Here is a 16484-nt window from a genome sequence, read left to right as displayed (position 1 = left end):
TTATCAAGACCCTATACAACTACAACAAGTGGCTACGAATTGTGACAAAATTGATTATTTCCATAGCCATTACAGCAGCTAGCTTTTAGCTAACGTACGTTAGCAATCAAGGGCTGACACACGGTTGATACGCTACTAGCTAGTTCGCGCTAATACACATGGGCAGACAAACCTAAATTAGCTAACGTTAGCTTAGCTTAGAAAGTAACCTAGCTAGCACGAGCGCCCTTATGTTAGCTAGCTACCTACTAGCTAAAGGTAGTATGACACAAAAAAGAGGACGAGGAAACGTAGCGTGGGACGCCGTATTCTCGGCATATTCAACAGCGTTTAAATAATGAATTACCTTCAACAGTGTTATCTTGTGATCAAGCCATCAATGTTAGGTGATTTTTGGTGGTGTCAAAATGTTAGCTAACGGGTTAGCAATTAGCAAGTTTGACATTTCAGTGGAAATACTATTTTCAGCTTTTTGATGAGCGGTTTTGAGAAAAAAAACGTCACGTATTATCGCCATTCGGGCCCCAGTTGTTGGCCCCCTTACTTTTCAGTTCCATTACAAGATATATCCGTTCGATTTTGTTCAAGAGACACACCGCCCGCGTACCGGAAGTGTTTGACTAGTTGGCTAGGCTTCCGGTAAATAAGAATGATTTTCCTGTCCACTTTTCATTGTGTGGCCCGGTGCGCCCTCTTGAGGACGATTAAAAAATGGTCCATCACCTACATATTCAGTGTTGTAACCAAATAATGTCTCATCATTTGTTTTACAGATTCATCTTATGTTTTGAGAAAGTAGATAACAGTTGAATTCTAAAATATGAGTATTAATAATTTACATCAAATAAACCTTTATTTTCAGTTATGTGCATTGACATAAACAATGAAAACACTTGGAGTTTGTTGCAGAGATGCACTTGGAGAGTAAAGGAAGAACTACACAAGAGTGGTTCCATAAAAAAATATATATATCCTTCTCCCCCCACATCTGTTGAGATAAGTGGACTATATCGGTAGGCGAGGTGAGTAGTCATGCTGTACTTCGCTCCACAGGTAATATGACACATTACATTACAATGGAACGATTTGATTAGTGTAATGTTGGCTAGCTACATAGTTGTATTTGTATCAAAGATAAAGGTGTAGTATAGAGTAACTATCGAGGTTAGCTAGCCAGCTACACTCGCTCGCAGCGACGCCGTTTTTCAAACAAAGTCAACACCGCAGCCATTGCTAGCTAGCCAACACTACCAGCTACCAGCTAGCAGTACTGTAGCAGTACTGTAGCAACTAAATACAATATCATTTTAGCCAGCTACATTCGTTCGCAGCGACGCCGTTTTTCAAACAAAGTCATCACCGCAGCCATTGCTAGCTAGCCAACGCTACCAGCTAGCAGTACTATAGCAACTAAATACAATATCATTTTAGCCACCTACATTCGTTCGCAGCGACGCCGATTTTTTTCCCCAAACAAAGTCAACACAGCAGCCATTGCTAGCTAGCCAACACTACTAGCTAGCAGTACTGTAGCAGCTAAATACAATATCTTTGTGCTAGCTAGCCAACGCTTAATTATTGCTGCGTTATGAAAGGAACTAGACACGGACACGAATTATCTGTTTAGTGCGTTAACACACTATTGGTAGTTTGTTGTAACCAAGAATTGGTGCTAAACCGTGTGTTATTGGATGCTAGCATGCTAGTTAGCTATGGCGTCATAGTTAGCTAGCTGAATAAAGTAAGTTGAGTCTATTCCTTGAAACATTGAACCGCTGTAGTTTACAACAATTCTAATTTCTAAAGTGGAAGTTGGGAGAGTTTTATTCGGGTGTTTCAGTGAAACAATTATAGTTTCTGAGGTGGAAGTTGGGAGAGTTATATTTGGGAGTTGTGGTGAGGGAGGCCCGCTCTCTCCTTTCCCAGATGTTTAGTTCATTTCATTCCGATCTCCTCTGCATTATTGTAGCCATTTGCTACAGCCTGTCAACTATGCCTCTGCTTATCCCTGTTCTCTCCTCTCCGCACAGGCTACACAAACGCCTCACACCGCGTGGCTGCTGCCTCTCTAACCTGGTGGTCCCTGCACGCACCACACACCTGGAGTTCCAGGTCTCAGGCAGCCTCTGGAACTGCCGTTCTGCTGCCAACAAGGCTGACTTCATCCCAGCCTATGCTACCCTCCAGTCCCTCGACTTCCTGGCGCTGACGGAAACATGGATTACCACTGAAAACACTGCTACTCCTACTGCTCTCTCCTCGTCTGACCATGTGTTCTCGCATACCCCGAGAGAATCTGGTCAGAGGGGTGGTGGCACAGGAATCCTCATCTCTCCCAAGTGGACATTCTCAATTTTTCCCCTAACCCATCTGTCTATCTCCTCATTTGAATTCCATGCTGTCACAGTCACTAGCCCATTTAAGCTTAATATCCTTGTCATCTATCGCCCTCCAGGTTCCCTTGGAGAGTTCATCAATGAGCTTGACGCCTTGATAAGTTCCTTTCCTGAGGATGGCTCACCCCTCACAGTTTTGGGGGATTTCAACCTCCCTACGTCTACATTTGACTCATTTCTCTCTGCCTCCTTCTTTCCACTCCTCTCCTCTTTTGACCTCACCCTCTCACCGTCCCCCCTACTCACAAGGCAGGCAATACGCTTGACCTCATCTTTACTAGATGCTGCTCTTCTACTAATCTCACTGCAACTCCCCTCCATGTCTCCGACCACTACTTTGTATCCTTTTCTCTCTCGCTCTCCTCCAACACTACTCACTCTGCCCCTACACAGATGGTAATGCGCCGCCGCAACCTTCGCTCTCTCTCTCCCACTACTCTCTCCTCTTCCATCCTATCATCTCTTCCCTCTGCTCAATCCTTCTCCCTCCAATCTCCTGATTCTGCCTCCTCAACCCTCCTCTCCTCCCTTTCTGCATCCTTTGACTCTCTGTGTCCCCTATCCTCCCGGCCGGCTCGGTCCTCCCCTCCAGCTCCGTGGCTTGATGACTCATTGCGAGCTCATAGAACAGAGCTCCGGGCAGCGGAGTGGAAATGGAAGAAAACTGAACTCCCTGCCGACCTGGCATCTTTTCACTCCCTCCTCTCTACATTTTCTTCATCTGTTTCTGCTGCTAAGGCCACTTTCTACCACTCTAAATTCCAAGCATCTGCCTCTGACCCTAGGAAGCTCTTTGCCACATTCTCCTCCCTGCTGAATCCTCCCCCCCTCCTCTCTCTCTGTGGATGACTTCGTCAACCACTTTGAAAAAGAAGGTTGACGACATCCGATCCTCGTTTGTTAAGTCTAATGACACTGCTGGTCCTACTCACAATGCCCTACCCTATGCTTTGACTTCTTTCTCCCCTCTCTCTCCAGATAAAATCTTGCGACTTGTGACTGCAGGCCGCCCAACAACCTGCCCGCTTGACCCCATCCCCTCCTCTCTTCTCCAGACCATCTCCGGTGACCTTCTCCCCTACCTCACCTCGCTGATCAACTCATCCTTGACCGCTGGCTATGTCCCTTCCGTCTTCAAGAGAGCGAGAGTTGCACCCCTTCTCAAAAAACCAACACTCGATCCCACTGATGTCAACAACTACAGACCAGTATCCCTTCTTTCTTTTCTTTCCAAAACTATTGAGCGTGCCGTCTTTAGCCAACTCTCTTGCTATCTCTCTCAGAATGACCTTCTTGATCCAAACCAGTCAGGTTTCAGGACTGGTCATTCAACTGAGACTGCTCTTCTCTGTGTCACGGAGGCTCTCCGCACTGCTAAAGCTAACTCTCTCTCCTCTGCTCTTGTCCTTCTAGACCTGTCTGCTGCCTTTGATACTGTGAACCATCAGATCCTCCTCTCCACCCTCTCCGAGCTGGGCATCTCCGGCGCGGCTCACTCCTGGATTGCGTCCTACCTGACCGGTCACTCCTACCAAGTGGCGTGGCGAGAAGCTGTCTCCGCACCACGTGCTCTCACCACTGGTGTCCCCCAGGGCTCAGTTCTAGGCCCTCTCCTATTCTCCCTATACACCAAGTCACTTGGCTCTGTCATATCCTCACATGGCCTCTCCTATCATTGCTACGCTGACGATACACAACTAATCTTCTCCTTTCCCCCTTCTGATAACCAGGTGGCGAATCGCATCTCTGCATGTCTGGCAGACATATCAGTATGGATGACGGATCACCACCTCAAGCTGAACCTTGGCAAGACGGAGCTGCTCTTCCTCCCGGGGAAGGACTGCCCGTTCCATGATCTCGCCATCACGGTTGACAACTCCGTTGTGTCCTCCTCCCAGAGTGTGAAGAGCCTTGGCGTGACCCTGGACAACACCCTGTCGTTCTCCGCTAACATCAAGGCGGTGACCCGATCCTGCAGGTTCATGCTCTACAACATTCGGAGAGTACGACCCTGCCTTACACAGGAATCGGCACAGGTCCTAATCCAGGCACTTGTCATCTCCCGTCTGGATTACTGCAACTCGCTGTTGGCTGGGCTCCCTGCCTGTGCCATTAAACCCCTACAACTCATCCAGAATGCCGTAGCCCGTCTGGTGTTCAACCTTCCCAAGTTCTCTCACATCACCCCGCTCCTCCGCACACTCCACTGGCTTCCAGTTGAAGCTCGTATCTGTTACAAGACCATGGTGCTTGCCTATGGAGCTGTGAGGGGAACGGCACCTCTGTACCTTCAGGCTCTGATCAGTCCCTACACCCAAACGAGGGCATTGCGTTCATCCACCTCTGGCCTGCTGGCTCCCCTTCCTCTGCGGAATCATAGTTCCCGCTCAGCCCAGTCAAAACTGTTCGCTGCTCTGGCACCCCAATGGTGGAACAAGCTCCCTCACGACGCCAGGACAGCGGAGTCACTCACCACCTTCCGGAGACATTTGAAACCCCACCTCTTTAAGGAATACCTGGGATAGGATAAAGTAATCCTTCTACCCCCCCGCCCCCCCCTAAAAAAAATTAATAATAAATAAAATAAAATTGTAAAGTGGTTATCCCACTGGCTATAGGGTGAATACACCAATTTGTAAGTCACTCTGGATAAGAGCGTCTGCTAAATGACGTAAATGTAAAAGTAAATGTATATATTACATTTTAGACTTTTCTTTTTTTGTACAAATAAATAATTTCATATGAACACAAACAATTCAATCTCGACCTCCATCCCTATATTGTCACAAAAATCACAATAATATTCCAGCTACACCGCTACCTCTCGATCCCACTGCACACACCTGCAGTGGAACCAGTGCTGACAGAAGTCACAGCACAACCATGGCACCTCGGATCTACACTCCTGAGAGGAGCTTGCAGGCGGATCACGCTCCCCGCAGCGAGCACAGCAGGTGGTCTTCTTTCATACCAAATAATACAAATGGATTAATATGGTTTTACAAAATGTAGAAGTTCTTCAGCAACAATAGTAATTGATACAACTGAGAGAGAGAGAGAAAAACAGATGAAGTACCTGAGAGCGGTGCCATGGGTGGCGTGACCGACGTGACCGGTGGAGCTTTTCTCTTCCTTTTCTGTGCTGCAGTTTGAGAAAAAGTACTGTTAGACAGAGCATGTTTCATGAAAACCCTTTTCCACTTTTTTACACCAACACCTCTGGAGGAAGCCACAGAGGTTTTGGAGGAGGTGGAGATGACTTGAGGGCTGGTGCTATGCACTGTAGATATGTAAAGAGAGATTCTGTTGTTTACATTGCTGTTGTATAAAACAGATAACAAACAGTCATTTTTACGTAATTTAACACGCGTTTACCTGTGGAGGTGGCGGTATTCAAATTGCAGGGGGCCAGGGACACCAGACGAGGCCGCTACGGTGGTGTGACCAGGGGAGTCTGAGGAGGCAGTTGGTCCAGAGGAGGCCGTGTTGGTGGTGACAGACAGGGTGGGTGGTGTGCATCGCGGTGGCGGTGGACAAAACCGCCCGACGATGGCTTGGAGGAGCCGGTGTTTGTAACGGTGGGGTTGAGGGGCCGACGACGGTGTGGCCGGGAGAGTAGGCACGTGGCCTTCTGCAGCTGGGGACTCCGGCGGCTCCTACAGGTGTTGCACACCGGGAGGCACTGGCAGTGGTGATACAGCTGTCAGGAGTGGTTCCAGCAGGGGGTCCTGCAGAGGCGATGGCGCCAATGGTCTCATCCACGGCAGCCCTCTCCTGTGCCCTCTGTGTTCTGAGGGCTGCCCGACGCTCTTTCCCCTCTCCTTCTCACCCCTCTCCTGCCACCGGCGCGTGTATTCCTCACTGGCGCGTGTATTCCTACAGCTGTCAGGAGTGGTTCCAGCAGGGGGTCCTGCAGAGGCGATGGCGCCAATGGTCTCATCCACGGCAGCCCTCTCCTGTGCCCTCTGTGTTCTGAGGGCTGCCCGACGCTCTTTCCCCTCTCCTTCTCACCCCTCTCCTGCCACCGGCGCGTGTATTCCTCCCCGGTGAGGCACGTGGCGACCACAGCGACTCTTCTGTATCGGTCCAGCCGATACTTCAGGATAGTAAGGATGTGCCCCAGGTCCTTCGCTATCAGCCCACCCTCTATTAGGGGGTGCTCTTCTAGAGCTAGGCCTGGGACTGGAGCAGGGACTGGGACTGGAGATGGGGCTGAGGGTCCTCCTGCGGTCGCTGGGGAGGAGGCGCTGACGGATGGCACAGTGCTGCTGGTTCCAGGAGAGGCGGTGGTGGGACTCAGTAGGGACCGAGACAACATTAAACGGGACCCTTCAATGGCTGAAGGGTCAAGAAGGGAAGAGGGCACACTTCTTAAACCCTTCCACCACATAGCGCATGTCCTTGCATCGCTGGTACGAGTAGCGGAATATTCTGGCAAATTCTGATTTGTTTACCATGTAGGAGTGGTCAAAATGGCTAAGGTCTCCAGCTACCTCGGAGAACTCAGCCTTTAAAGGGCCAAAGTATGCCACGTCCAGCGGCTGCAGGACACGGGTGCAGTGTGGTGGAAGACAAAGAAGTATAACCCCTTCCCTTAGTGCCGCCGCGAGCACCTCCGGGTCCATGTGGCTCTTGTGCCCATCGAAGAGGAGAAGGCGCTCCTTCACTGCATGCTTAAAGAAGTGCAGAAACCACTTCCTGAACAGGTCCCTGTCAATGTAGCCACTGCTAGCCAAGGCTTGGGGGGGGGCCTCCCAGTGTGTAGTGGCCACCGGGGAAACGTCCTCCCCAGCTGCGTTGAAGCAGGCCAGCACTGTGATGTGCTCCTTGGTCCCAGGAGCCTGCTGGTACACGTGTTTTGCGCCCCGGGGAGCCAGCACTTTGTGCCTGCTCTGGTCGCTACGAAACCCAGACTCATCGCAGTTATAGATTTGTCTGGGTTTCTCCCTCAACCCACTCTCCTCCAAGTGCTTCTCATAAGAAGCGAAGAAGGTGTCCGTCGTCGGACGTGTGGCACACTCAGCACTCCCCCTGTCCTGGGTGTCCGGCCTCCTCATGCTCAGGATCATGTGCCTCCTCCTGAACATTTCCCACCACCGCTTCCCCAGTGGCGGGATTGTTTCCCCTGGGTGCCGAAACCTACAATAGAATAGAATAGAATATATACAGTGGGGGGAAAAAGTATTTAGTCAGCCACCAATTGTGCAAGTTCTCCCACTTAAAAAGATGAGAGGCCTGTAATTTTCATCATAGGTACACGTCAACTATGACAGACAAAATGAGAAAAAAAATTCCAGAAAATCACATTGTAGGATTTTTAATGAATTTATTTGCAAATTATGGTGGAAAACAAGTATTTGGTCAATTACAAAAGTTACTCAATACTTTGTTATATACCCTTTGTTGGCAATGACACAGGTCAAACGTCTGGTACTGCAGGATTTGAGTCCCTGGCGGCGTAGTGTGTTACTGATGGTAGGCTTTGTTACTTTGGTCCCAGCTCTCTGCAGGTCATTCACTAGGTCCCCCTGTGTGGTTCTGGGATTTTTGCTCACCGTTCTTGTGATCATTTTGACCCCACGGGGTGAGATCTTGCGTGGAGCCCCAGATCAAGGGAGATTATCAGTGGTCTTGTATGTCTTCCATTTCCTAATAATTGCTCCCACAGTTGATTTCTTCAAAACAAGCTGCTTACCTATTGCAGATTCAGTCTTCCCAGCCTGGTGCATGTCTACAATTTTGTTTCTGGTGTCCTTTGACAGCTCTTTGGTCTTGGCCATAGTGGAGTTTGGAGTGTGACTGTTTGAGGTTGTGGACAGGTCTTTTATACTGATAACAAGTTCAAACAGGTGCCATTAATACAGGTAACGAGTGGACGACAGAGGAGCCTCTTAAAGAAGAAGTTACAGGTCTGTGAGAACCAGAAATCTTGCTTGTTTGTAGGTGACCAAATACTTATTTTCCACCATAATTTGCAAATAAATTCATTAAAAATCCTACAATGTGATTTTCTGGATTTTTTTCTCCTCAATTTGTCTGTCATAGTTGACGTGTACCTATGATGAAAATTACAGGCCTCTCTCATCTTTTTAAGTGGGAGAACTTGCACAATTGGTGGCTGACTAAATACTTTTTTTTCCCCACTATCATTGTCCATCCAGGATGAAAATGTTTGTTTTGGCATCATCATACACATCCACATTTACATCACACACATTGAGAACAGTCAGTCCACCAGTCTACATACATAAATACAGATAACACCAAATACCTGCATATTTTGTCGGCGTATTTCATCAGCCTCTGTCTGGTGAAGGGGAACCCATGGCTGGCACAGTAGATACAGTACTGCACCAGAGAATTTTCATCCTCTGGTGCAAGCAATGTGGGTGGTCCACTGCGACAACCACGGGTCACCTGGCCGCTCAGCCTGTCCGCCAGTGTCTGCCGAGGTACACCTTGCACCTTGGTAGATAAGAAAAGAAAACTGTTACTAGCAGATAAAATCCACATACACATGGTAATCTCCTAAAAACAAAAGATGCCTAACCTTGGCAGCCTGGCGAATAGCCATCCCTGCCCCGCAGTCCTCCATGGCATGGAACATGTCCACCTCACTCCACTGCTTCCTCTTGACTTTCTCCATGCTGTGGTGTTAATACATGTAGATAATTAACTTGGCATACTATACACATTTTAGAAAGATATCTGAATATGTATAAACATTTACATTTCAGAGCTAAGGCATTGAAAGGTGATGAAAGTTTTCACAATAACTGAAAGTGTACCCACGTTTTTTGTTTGATGTTATCTGTAATGAAAATGTGTGTCCCAATTAGTTTAATATTGATGCATACATTGTACAATTTGACTAAATACTACCTCTATGTAGCTGTTGTAAGATGAAACATAACCAACAGTGATAGGTGTCAAAAAGTTAATGGTTCAAAGTTCCAAATACATTTTTGCAGATTGTGCAAAAGGCCTCCGTCAGAGGACTCTCAATTTTGATATGATAAAGCTTGACAACATTCTGCTGTTTTCGTGATATGTATTATCTAACGCTTACAATTTCTTTCCTTTTTGCTGTCTTAGCAGTTCTATCAACATTTAGCAACTAAGCTAGTAACATTAGAAAATCCGTTAGCTATATTTCAGGGGTAAAAAGTTGGATATTAAATTATGTGTGGTCTGTCGCGCAGTCGAATTTTACAATATGCAGCGTGTTCCACAAAATGTGTACATATCACTTTTTTCAAAACACTCAAAACTGTTAAGTTGCGTCAATTCAAATCTGGTATTAGGAACAAAAGAGGTCAACACGACTTCTAAGATATACTAGTATTTTAATTAATGCAAAACCTTCAATGGTAAATATGAGGTTCGTATATACGGGCTCCCTGAACTACCTCGCAGGGCAGACAGAGAACTAATCCATTGTTTCAGATTGTTCTTCAAATACTCTTGACAGTCCCGCTCTCTGCTGGCCAATCAGAGTAGAGACTGAGCGTGGTTTAGACTTACTCAGCCAATCCGTTGGCGCACGGGCTAGTCCCAGACCCTTGGCGCATCCCCGTTACCAGGCATACATTCTTATCATAACAACCTGTCATGGTGAGAAGAGCCAGCTCCCCTAGACACCATTCCTACGTCCAAGGATGGTTCACAGATCACAAAGGACCAGTATAGTCTAGTATTTGGAGACACAAATTATTACAGTGCCCTCCACAAATATTGGCACCCCTGTTTAAGATGTGGTCGAGGACTTCCAAAAATTCTCATTTTTTTAAACAACATAGAACCCAAATGCAAAAAAAGAGAAAAATCCAACCTTTTATTTAAGTACATTACTTTGGTGTAAAAAAAAAAATCACACATTTAGAAAAAAAAAACTTGAAATCATGTGTCCCACAATTATTGGCACCCCTGATGTTAATACTTTGTACAACCCCCTTTTGCCAACAAGACAGCACTTAATCTCCTCCTATAACATTTCACAAGATTGGAGAACACAGAGAGAGGGATCTTTGACCATTCTTCTTTGCACAATCTTTCTAGATCATCCAGTGTCCTGGGTCCTCTCTTATGCACTCTCCTCTTTAGCTCGCCCCACATGTTTTCGATTGGGTTGAGGTCTGGGGACTGAGATGGCCATGGGAGGACCTTGAGTTTGTGACTGCTGAACCATTTTTGTGTAGATTTTGCCACATGTTTTGGATCATTATCCTGCTGAAAGACCCAATGACGACCCATCTTCAGCTTTCTGGCAGAGGCCATCAGGTTTTTATTTAAAATGTCCTGGTAGTTCAAAGTGTTCATAATGCCATGCACCCTAACAAGGTTCCCAGGGCCTTTGGAAGAGAAACAGGCCCACAGCATCACAGATCCTCCACCATACTTCATGGTGGGCATGAGGTGCTTTTCGGCATACTCATCTTTTGTTTTACGCCAGACCCACTTAGAGTGTTTGTTGCCAAAAAGCTCAATCTTAGTCTCATCTGACCAAAGCACACGATCCCAGTTGAAGTCCCAGTGCCGCTTAGCAAACTCCAGACGTTTACGTTTATGAATGTTAGTGAGAAAAGGCTTTTTCCTTGCATGCCTCCCAAACAGCTTGTTGGCATGTAGAGAGCGTCTGATGGTTGTTTTGGAGACTTTGTGACCCCAAGATGCCACTCTTTGATGCAATTCTGTGACAGTGAGCTTAGGACTTTTTTTACTTCTCTTACCATCCTCCTCACTGTGCGTTGTGGCAAGATAAACTTGGGACCTCTTCCAGCCTTGTTTGTCACTGTTCCAGTTGTTTTAAACTTCTTAATGATTCCTCTGACTGTAGATACGGGCAAGTTAAGGCGAGTGGCTATTTTCTTGTAGCCATTGCCTGACTTATGAAGGTCGACACAAATCTGCCTTACTTGAATGGTGTGTTCTCTTGTCTTTGCCATGTTGACAAATGGGTAAGAGAATTAGGCCTCTGTGTCACGTCATATTTATACCCCAGGGAAACAGGAAGTCATGAATTACTAATTAAAAGTTCCTAGATACCCTGAGCAACTTTAGCAACTACAGAAAAATATATTTAAAAAAAAATCAATTAAAATTTTCAGCGGAATTGTTAGGGGTGCCAATAATTGTGGGACACATGATTTCAAGTTTATTTTTTTCTAAATGTGTGATTTTTTTTTTTACCACCAAAGTAATGTACTTAAATAAAAGGTTGGATTTTTCTCTTTTTTTTGCATTTGGGTTCTATGTTGTTTAAAAAAAAAGGAGAATTTTTGGAAGTCCTCGACCACATCTTAAACAGGGGTGCCAATAATAGTGGAGGGCACTGTATCTTATCTTACCCCCTAAAACAGCTCTTCACATCAATCACAGCTTGCCAGGTAAAACAACCCACATGAGCCCAGTCTAGAATGCATTCTTTCTAAATTAGTCATCCCATCAATTATGAGAATAATAAATCCCCAACAAAACCTAACTTCACTTACACAAATTGCACTGAAAATCGGTGGTCAACTAGCTAGAAGGGTGTCGTTAGCAGCAAAACTTACCATTATTTTTCAGTTCCATTTTAAAATGTTGAGCTCGAGGTGATTTAGTCCTCCAACCGCTAGAGAGTGTCAGAGGTTAGGGGGAAATTAGCTACAAGTTAGCTAGCTAGCTAGCTAGCTAGCTAGTCTAGGCTACGTTAGCTAGTAACATAAAGTAATGTAAAGTAAAGTAATGACCAAACGAGAGCTCGCTAACCATCGGTCACATACGACCCAACAAATGCGCAGACAAAACATGTAATCAAAAAACTGTTATTAAAATAATGCGCATTTGTCCAGCATAGATTTGACTTGCAAAAGCGGCTGATTTTTGTGCATCATTTCCTGTATTTATGTTAAATTATTTGGAATTAATTCACCACACTAAATCATGTTCACACGCACAAACAAATAATTTACTTCAAGATTTAAAGTTTAAGAGAGTGAGTACTCAATTGGACGACATTTCATTGGTACATACCTAGTCTCGTCTCAGCTCAGTTTATTATCAGACTTCTTGAGGTAGTGACCGTTTTTGTCTTTCGCAGCAATAGTATCTCTTCTTCTGTCACTAACTTTGGGGTGCAGCGCATATGGTTCAGTGGCGCTCATCAGCGCCATCTACCGTCGGGAGTTTGAAAAAGGAACGAACGAGTCTCTGATCTTGTCAACGTCAGCATTTTGCTCTACTTACCGTGAAGTAAAATCATACTAGTCATCATCATAATAGTAGTACATTACAGTATATATTTGAGTAAAATAGTACAATTTAAAGGGAGTATGTCAGGGTCAATTACTGACAAATGAGAACACACTAATCCTCAGGGGTCATTTTGGGGCAAAACGCACCACTTTGTGAAGGTTTTGTTTTGATTGAAGAGCAAGAAAAGTATTAATTGGTTCCACTTCTTTCCCTTCTAAATGCGTTTGCCTAAGGAAAGCCAGTATGCACATATCTAAATGTTATAAAACATTGTTGTTTTTTTGCCACTCAGAACACAGACATTTACCTTAAGGGGAGTTACCCTCATTTTAGACTTCCCAACCATACATTTTCATGACAGTGTTCCTAATCTGCAGTAGGCAAAGCAGTTGAAAATCGGTAGGTTAACACCAAACCGTGAAGTGATTATGAATTCAGAGCAGTCGGATTAGGTCATAGTCAAATACATTTGAACAAATGAACAACAATATCACACGGAAAGTGATGTGAGCATTGCATTGTGGAAAGCAATGACTTTACAAGAACATGTATTGCAATTTGAAACCCCACCTCTTTAAGGAATACCTGGGATAGGACCTGTATGATTTGGTGTGCTCTACTTGAACATGTGCTTAGAGTTTTGAAACCACTGCCTATATGATGAGCTGTTGTTGTATTTTTTTTTTACCACATACTTATGAAAATTGCACCGGTTGAGAGATGATGGCTCTCTGAGCCTATGGTGAAGAGTACTTTTGATCCAGCAGGTGGTGCTAAGATCCCTCCCTATATTACTTGAATGATGAGTTGACTTATTCCTTATAGCTCCTAATGATTTTAAGGCCAGTGTTGGCAAACATTACTTCTGCTCCAGCAGGTGGCCATGAAATCCCTCCCTGTATGACTTGACTGACCAGTTAGTTGATGGACTCCTTATAGCTCTTAATGATTTTAAGCAGAGTGTTGGCCACATGACTTCTGGTCCAGCAGGTGCCTTTTATTTCAACGCCTCAGGCAAGTAAAACATGCAATACGTAGCTTTTAGACGGGTTAGTTAACAACATACATGGTGAGAAATGTAGAGGTGCGCGTATATAATAAGCCATTTAACAGATGCTTTTATCCAAAGCGACATACAGTCATGTGCGCATACATTTTTACGTCCCGGGATCGAACCCACTACCCTGGCGTTACAAAGCGCCATGCTCTACCAATTTAGCTACAGAGGACCACGAATAAATATATCAATTGTGCCTTTTTGATGGAAATATGGAGGTGGGATTTTGGAGATCAAGTCATAATTTATGCGCGCTCTCTGCGAATAAGGCGGGCCAGCTGGATGTCCTAGGACACGATGGTCACCCTCTTTGCGTGGATGGCACACAGTTTGGTGTCCTCGAACAGACCGACCAGGTAAGTCTCGCTAGCCTCCTGCAGGGCCATCACGGCGGAGCTCTGGAAGCGCAGGTCGGCGATTTTTCTCCACAGGCGCTGGAAGGGCACAATGCGGATGAGCAGCTCAGTGGCCCTTTGGTAACGATGGATCTCTCTGAGACACGGTGCCGGGCCTGTAACTGGGAGGCGCTCCTGCGCGCAGACTTGGCGTTGAGCTGCTTCCTGTAGTCTTTGCCAAGGGTGGATTTGCAGTCGGAGTATAGCCTCGAAATGCCCATGTGAAATGTATAAAGCCGGCAGTGGCATCTGCTGATTGGACACCATCTCCCCACCACCCCGATTGGCCCATTGCGGAGGACTCCTCTGTCGGTTACTGGAAGGGATGCTTTGCTTATTTTTTTTTAGGACCGCGCGCCCAACACAATACACTGGGCGCCCAAAACAATAGTCCACTAAGCGCGTGCGTACAATAGCACACTGCTGGCCCTTTGCGCGCAATAATAGTCGTCAAAGTCAAGAGTGAAATCTTGTGTTATATTTTAATGCTAGCCTGTTATGGCAAACGAGGCCAATGGTACACTGCCTGCACACAACTACACACTGCACGCCGGCAAAAGCACACTGTGCGCGCGCAACAGCACACTGACGTCCCTTTATGCGGAATAATAGTCTCCAAAGTCCAGAGTGAAATCTTGTGTTCTAATCTAATGCTTGCCTGCTATGGCAAACAAGGCCTAGTAGGTGTTATTGTTCATTCATGGCCTCATGTGGGAACATGATATAGTGCCATGTATGTAAGAAATAGTCGACATAATTGTGTATACACCCACTCAATTGGTTGGCTCTTAAAATAGCCTTTGGTGGTTGAGTTATCAAGTTGAAGCCTTAGTAGCGAATTTACTTGGCTTTGACGGTCTTCTTGGGGAGTAGGTAATGGGGAATGATGTGAGGCTTCTTGTTTGCACGGGCAATGTCTCCGGCCAACTCCAGGATCTCAGCAGTCAGGCACTCGAGCACGGCAGCCAGGTAGACTGGTGCGACAGCACCCACACGCTCGGTGTAGTTGCCGTTGCGCATCAGCCTGGGCATCTCTTAATCCATCTTGATTTAAATGTTCATGTAAAATTTGTTCCCAACATTGAAAAATGTCTGTGTTTGTGTGTTATTTTTTTTCTAGCAAGATGAAGGGGGTGATGTCCTGCAGGACCTAGCACAACATGTAAGGAAAATTGTTGTGTACTAACCTGGGATATTTACGTTAAGGATTATGTTTACCAATCGATGACAGTATTGACTCAATACGGGGTTTGCTTTCCGCTATCCGTCGCCGTTTAAATGTCTGACATATAACCGTGCTCGAGAAAACCACAGGTAGCATAATGTATTTCAGCAGATTTCATGCGTTTCTGTGTGAAAAGACACGAATTTATGTGCTACTTAATTCGTGCGAAAAGACACCAATTTAACCAGTAGGCTACACACAACAACTATAAACGGATAGCCTATTTTTCTTTATTTTCTTTATTATGGCTAATTAAACGTTATGAATATACAGAAATGTTGTCTTTATTTAATAATGTTTCAAACATTGTAGTTGTAGAATACAATTTAGAAGGGTTTTCAAATGTGATTTTTTTAAAAAGCTTTTTTCAATGAATATTGTCTAAAATCATGTTTTAGGCAAAATCCACAAAAAAACTAGTTCGTCATATAAAGGGATACAAAGTTATTTTTATAAAAAACGTGAAAAATATTTTTTATACATTTTGCATGAAAAGGGTCTAATATATATATTTTTAACGTTCAGCACTAGAAGGACATATGTAGAATCCAACATACAAGGGTTTTCAAATGTGATTAAAAAAAAAAATTCTATGAATATTTTCTAAAATCATGTTTTAGGCAAAATCCACAAAAAAACTAGTTCGGCATATGAAGGGATACAATTTTTTTTATAACAAACGTGAAAAATATTTTTTATACATTTTGCATGAAAAGGGTCTAAAATATTTTTTTTACGTTCAGCACTAGAAGGACATATGTAGAATTCAACATACAAGGGTTTTCAAATGTGATAAAAAAAAAATGCAATTAATATTTTCTAAAATCATGTTTTAGGCAAAATCCACAATGCAACTAGTTCGGCATACGAAGGGATACAAATTTTTTAATAACAAACGTGAAAAATATTTTTTATACATTTTGCATGAAAAGGGTCTAAAATATTTTTTTTACGTTCAGCACTTGAAGGACAGACGTAGAATACAATTTAGAAGGGTTTTCAAATGTGATTAAAAAAAAAGCTTTTTTCAATTAATATTGTCTAAAATCATGTTTTAGGCAAAATCCACAAAAAAACTAGTTCGGCATATGAAGGGATAAAAAGTTTTTTTATAAAAAACGTGAAAAATATTTTTTATACATTTTGCATGAAAAGCGTCTAAAATATTGTTTTTA

The 16484-nt window shown here is 44.6% G+C and overlaps 1 pseudogene; it reads right to left on the bottom strand.

Annotated features, from left to right (window-relative positions):
* Positions 1-13976: 13976 nt before the first annotated feature.
* On the bottom strand, positions 13977-15116 carry LOC121563261 (annotated as a pseudogene).
* Positions 15117-16484: the final 1368 nt, after the last annotated feature.

The sequence above is a fragment of the Coregonus clupeaformis genome, unplaced genomic scaffold, assembly GCF_020615455.1.
Source record: "Coregonus clupeaformis isolate EN_2021a unplaced genomic scaffold, ASM2061545v1 scaf0643, whole genome shotgun sequence".
Classification (NCBI taxonomy): Eukaryota; Metazoa; Chordata; class Actinopteri; order Salmoniformes; family Salmonidae; genus Coregonus; species Coregonus clupeaformis.
Note: the sequence above shows the minus strand (reverse complement) of the source record. Positions and strands in the feature narration are given on the sequence as shown.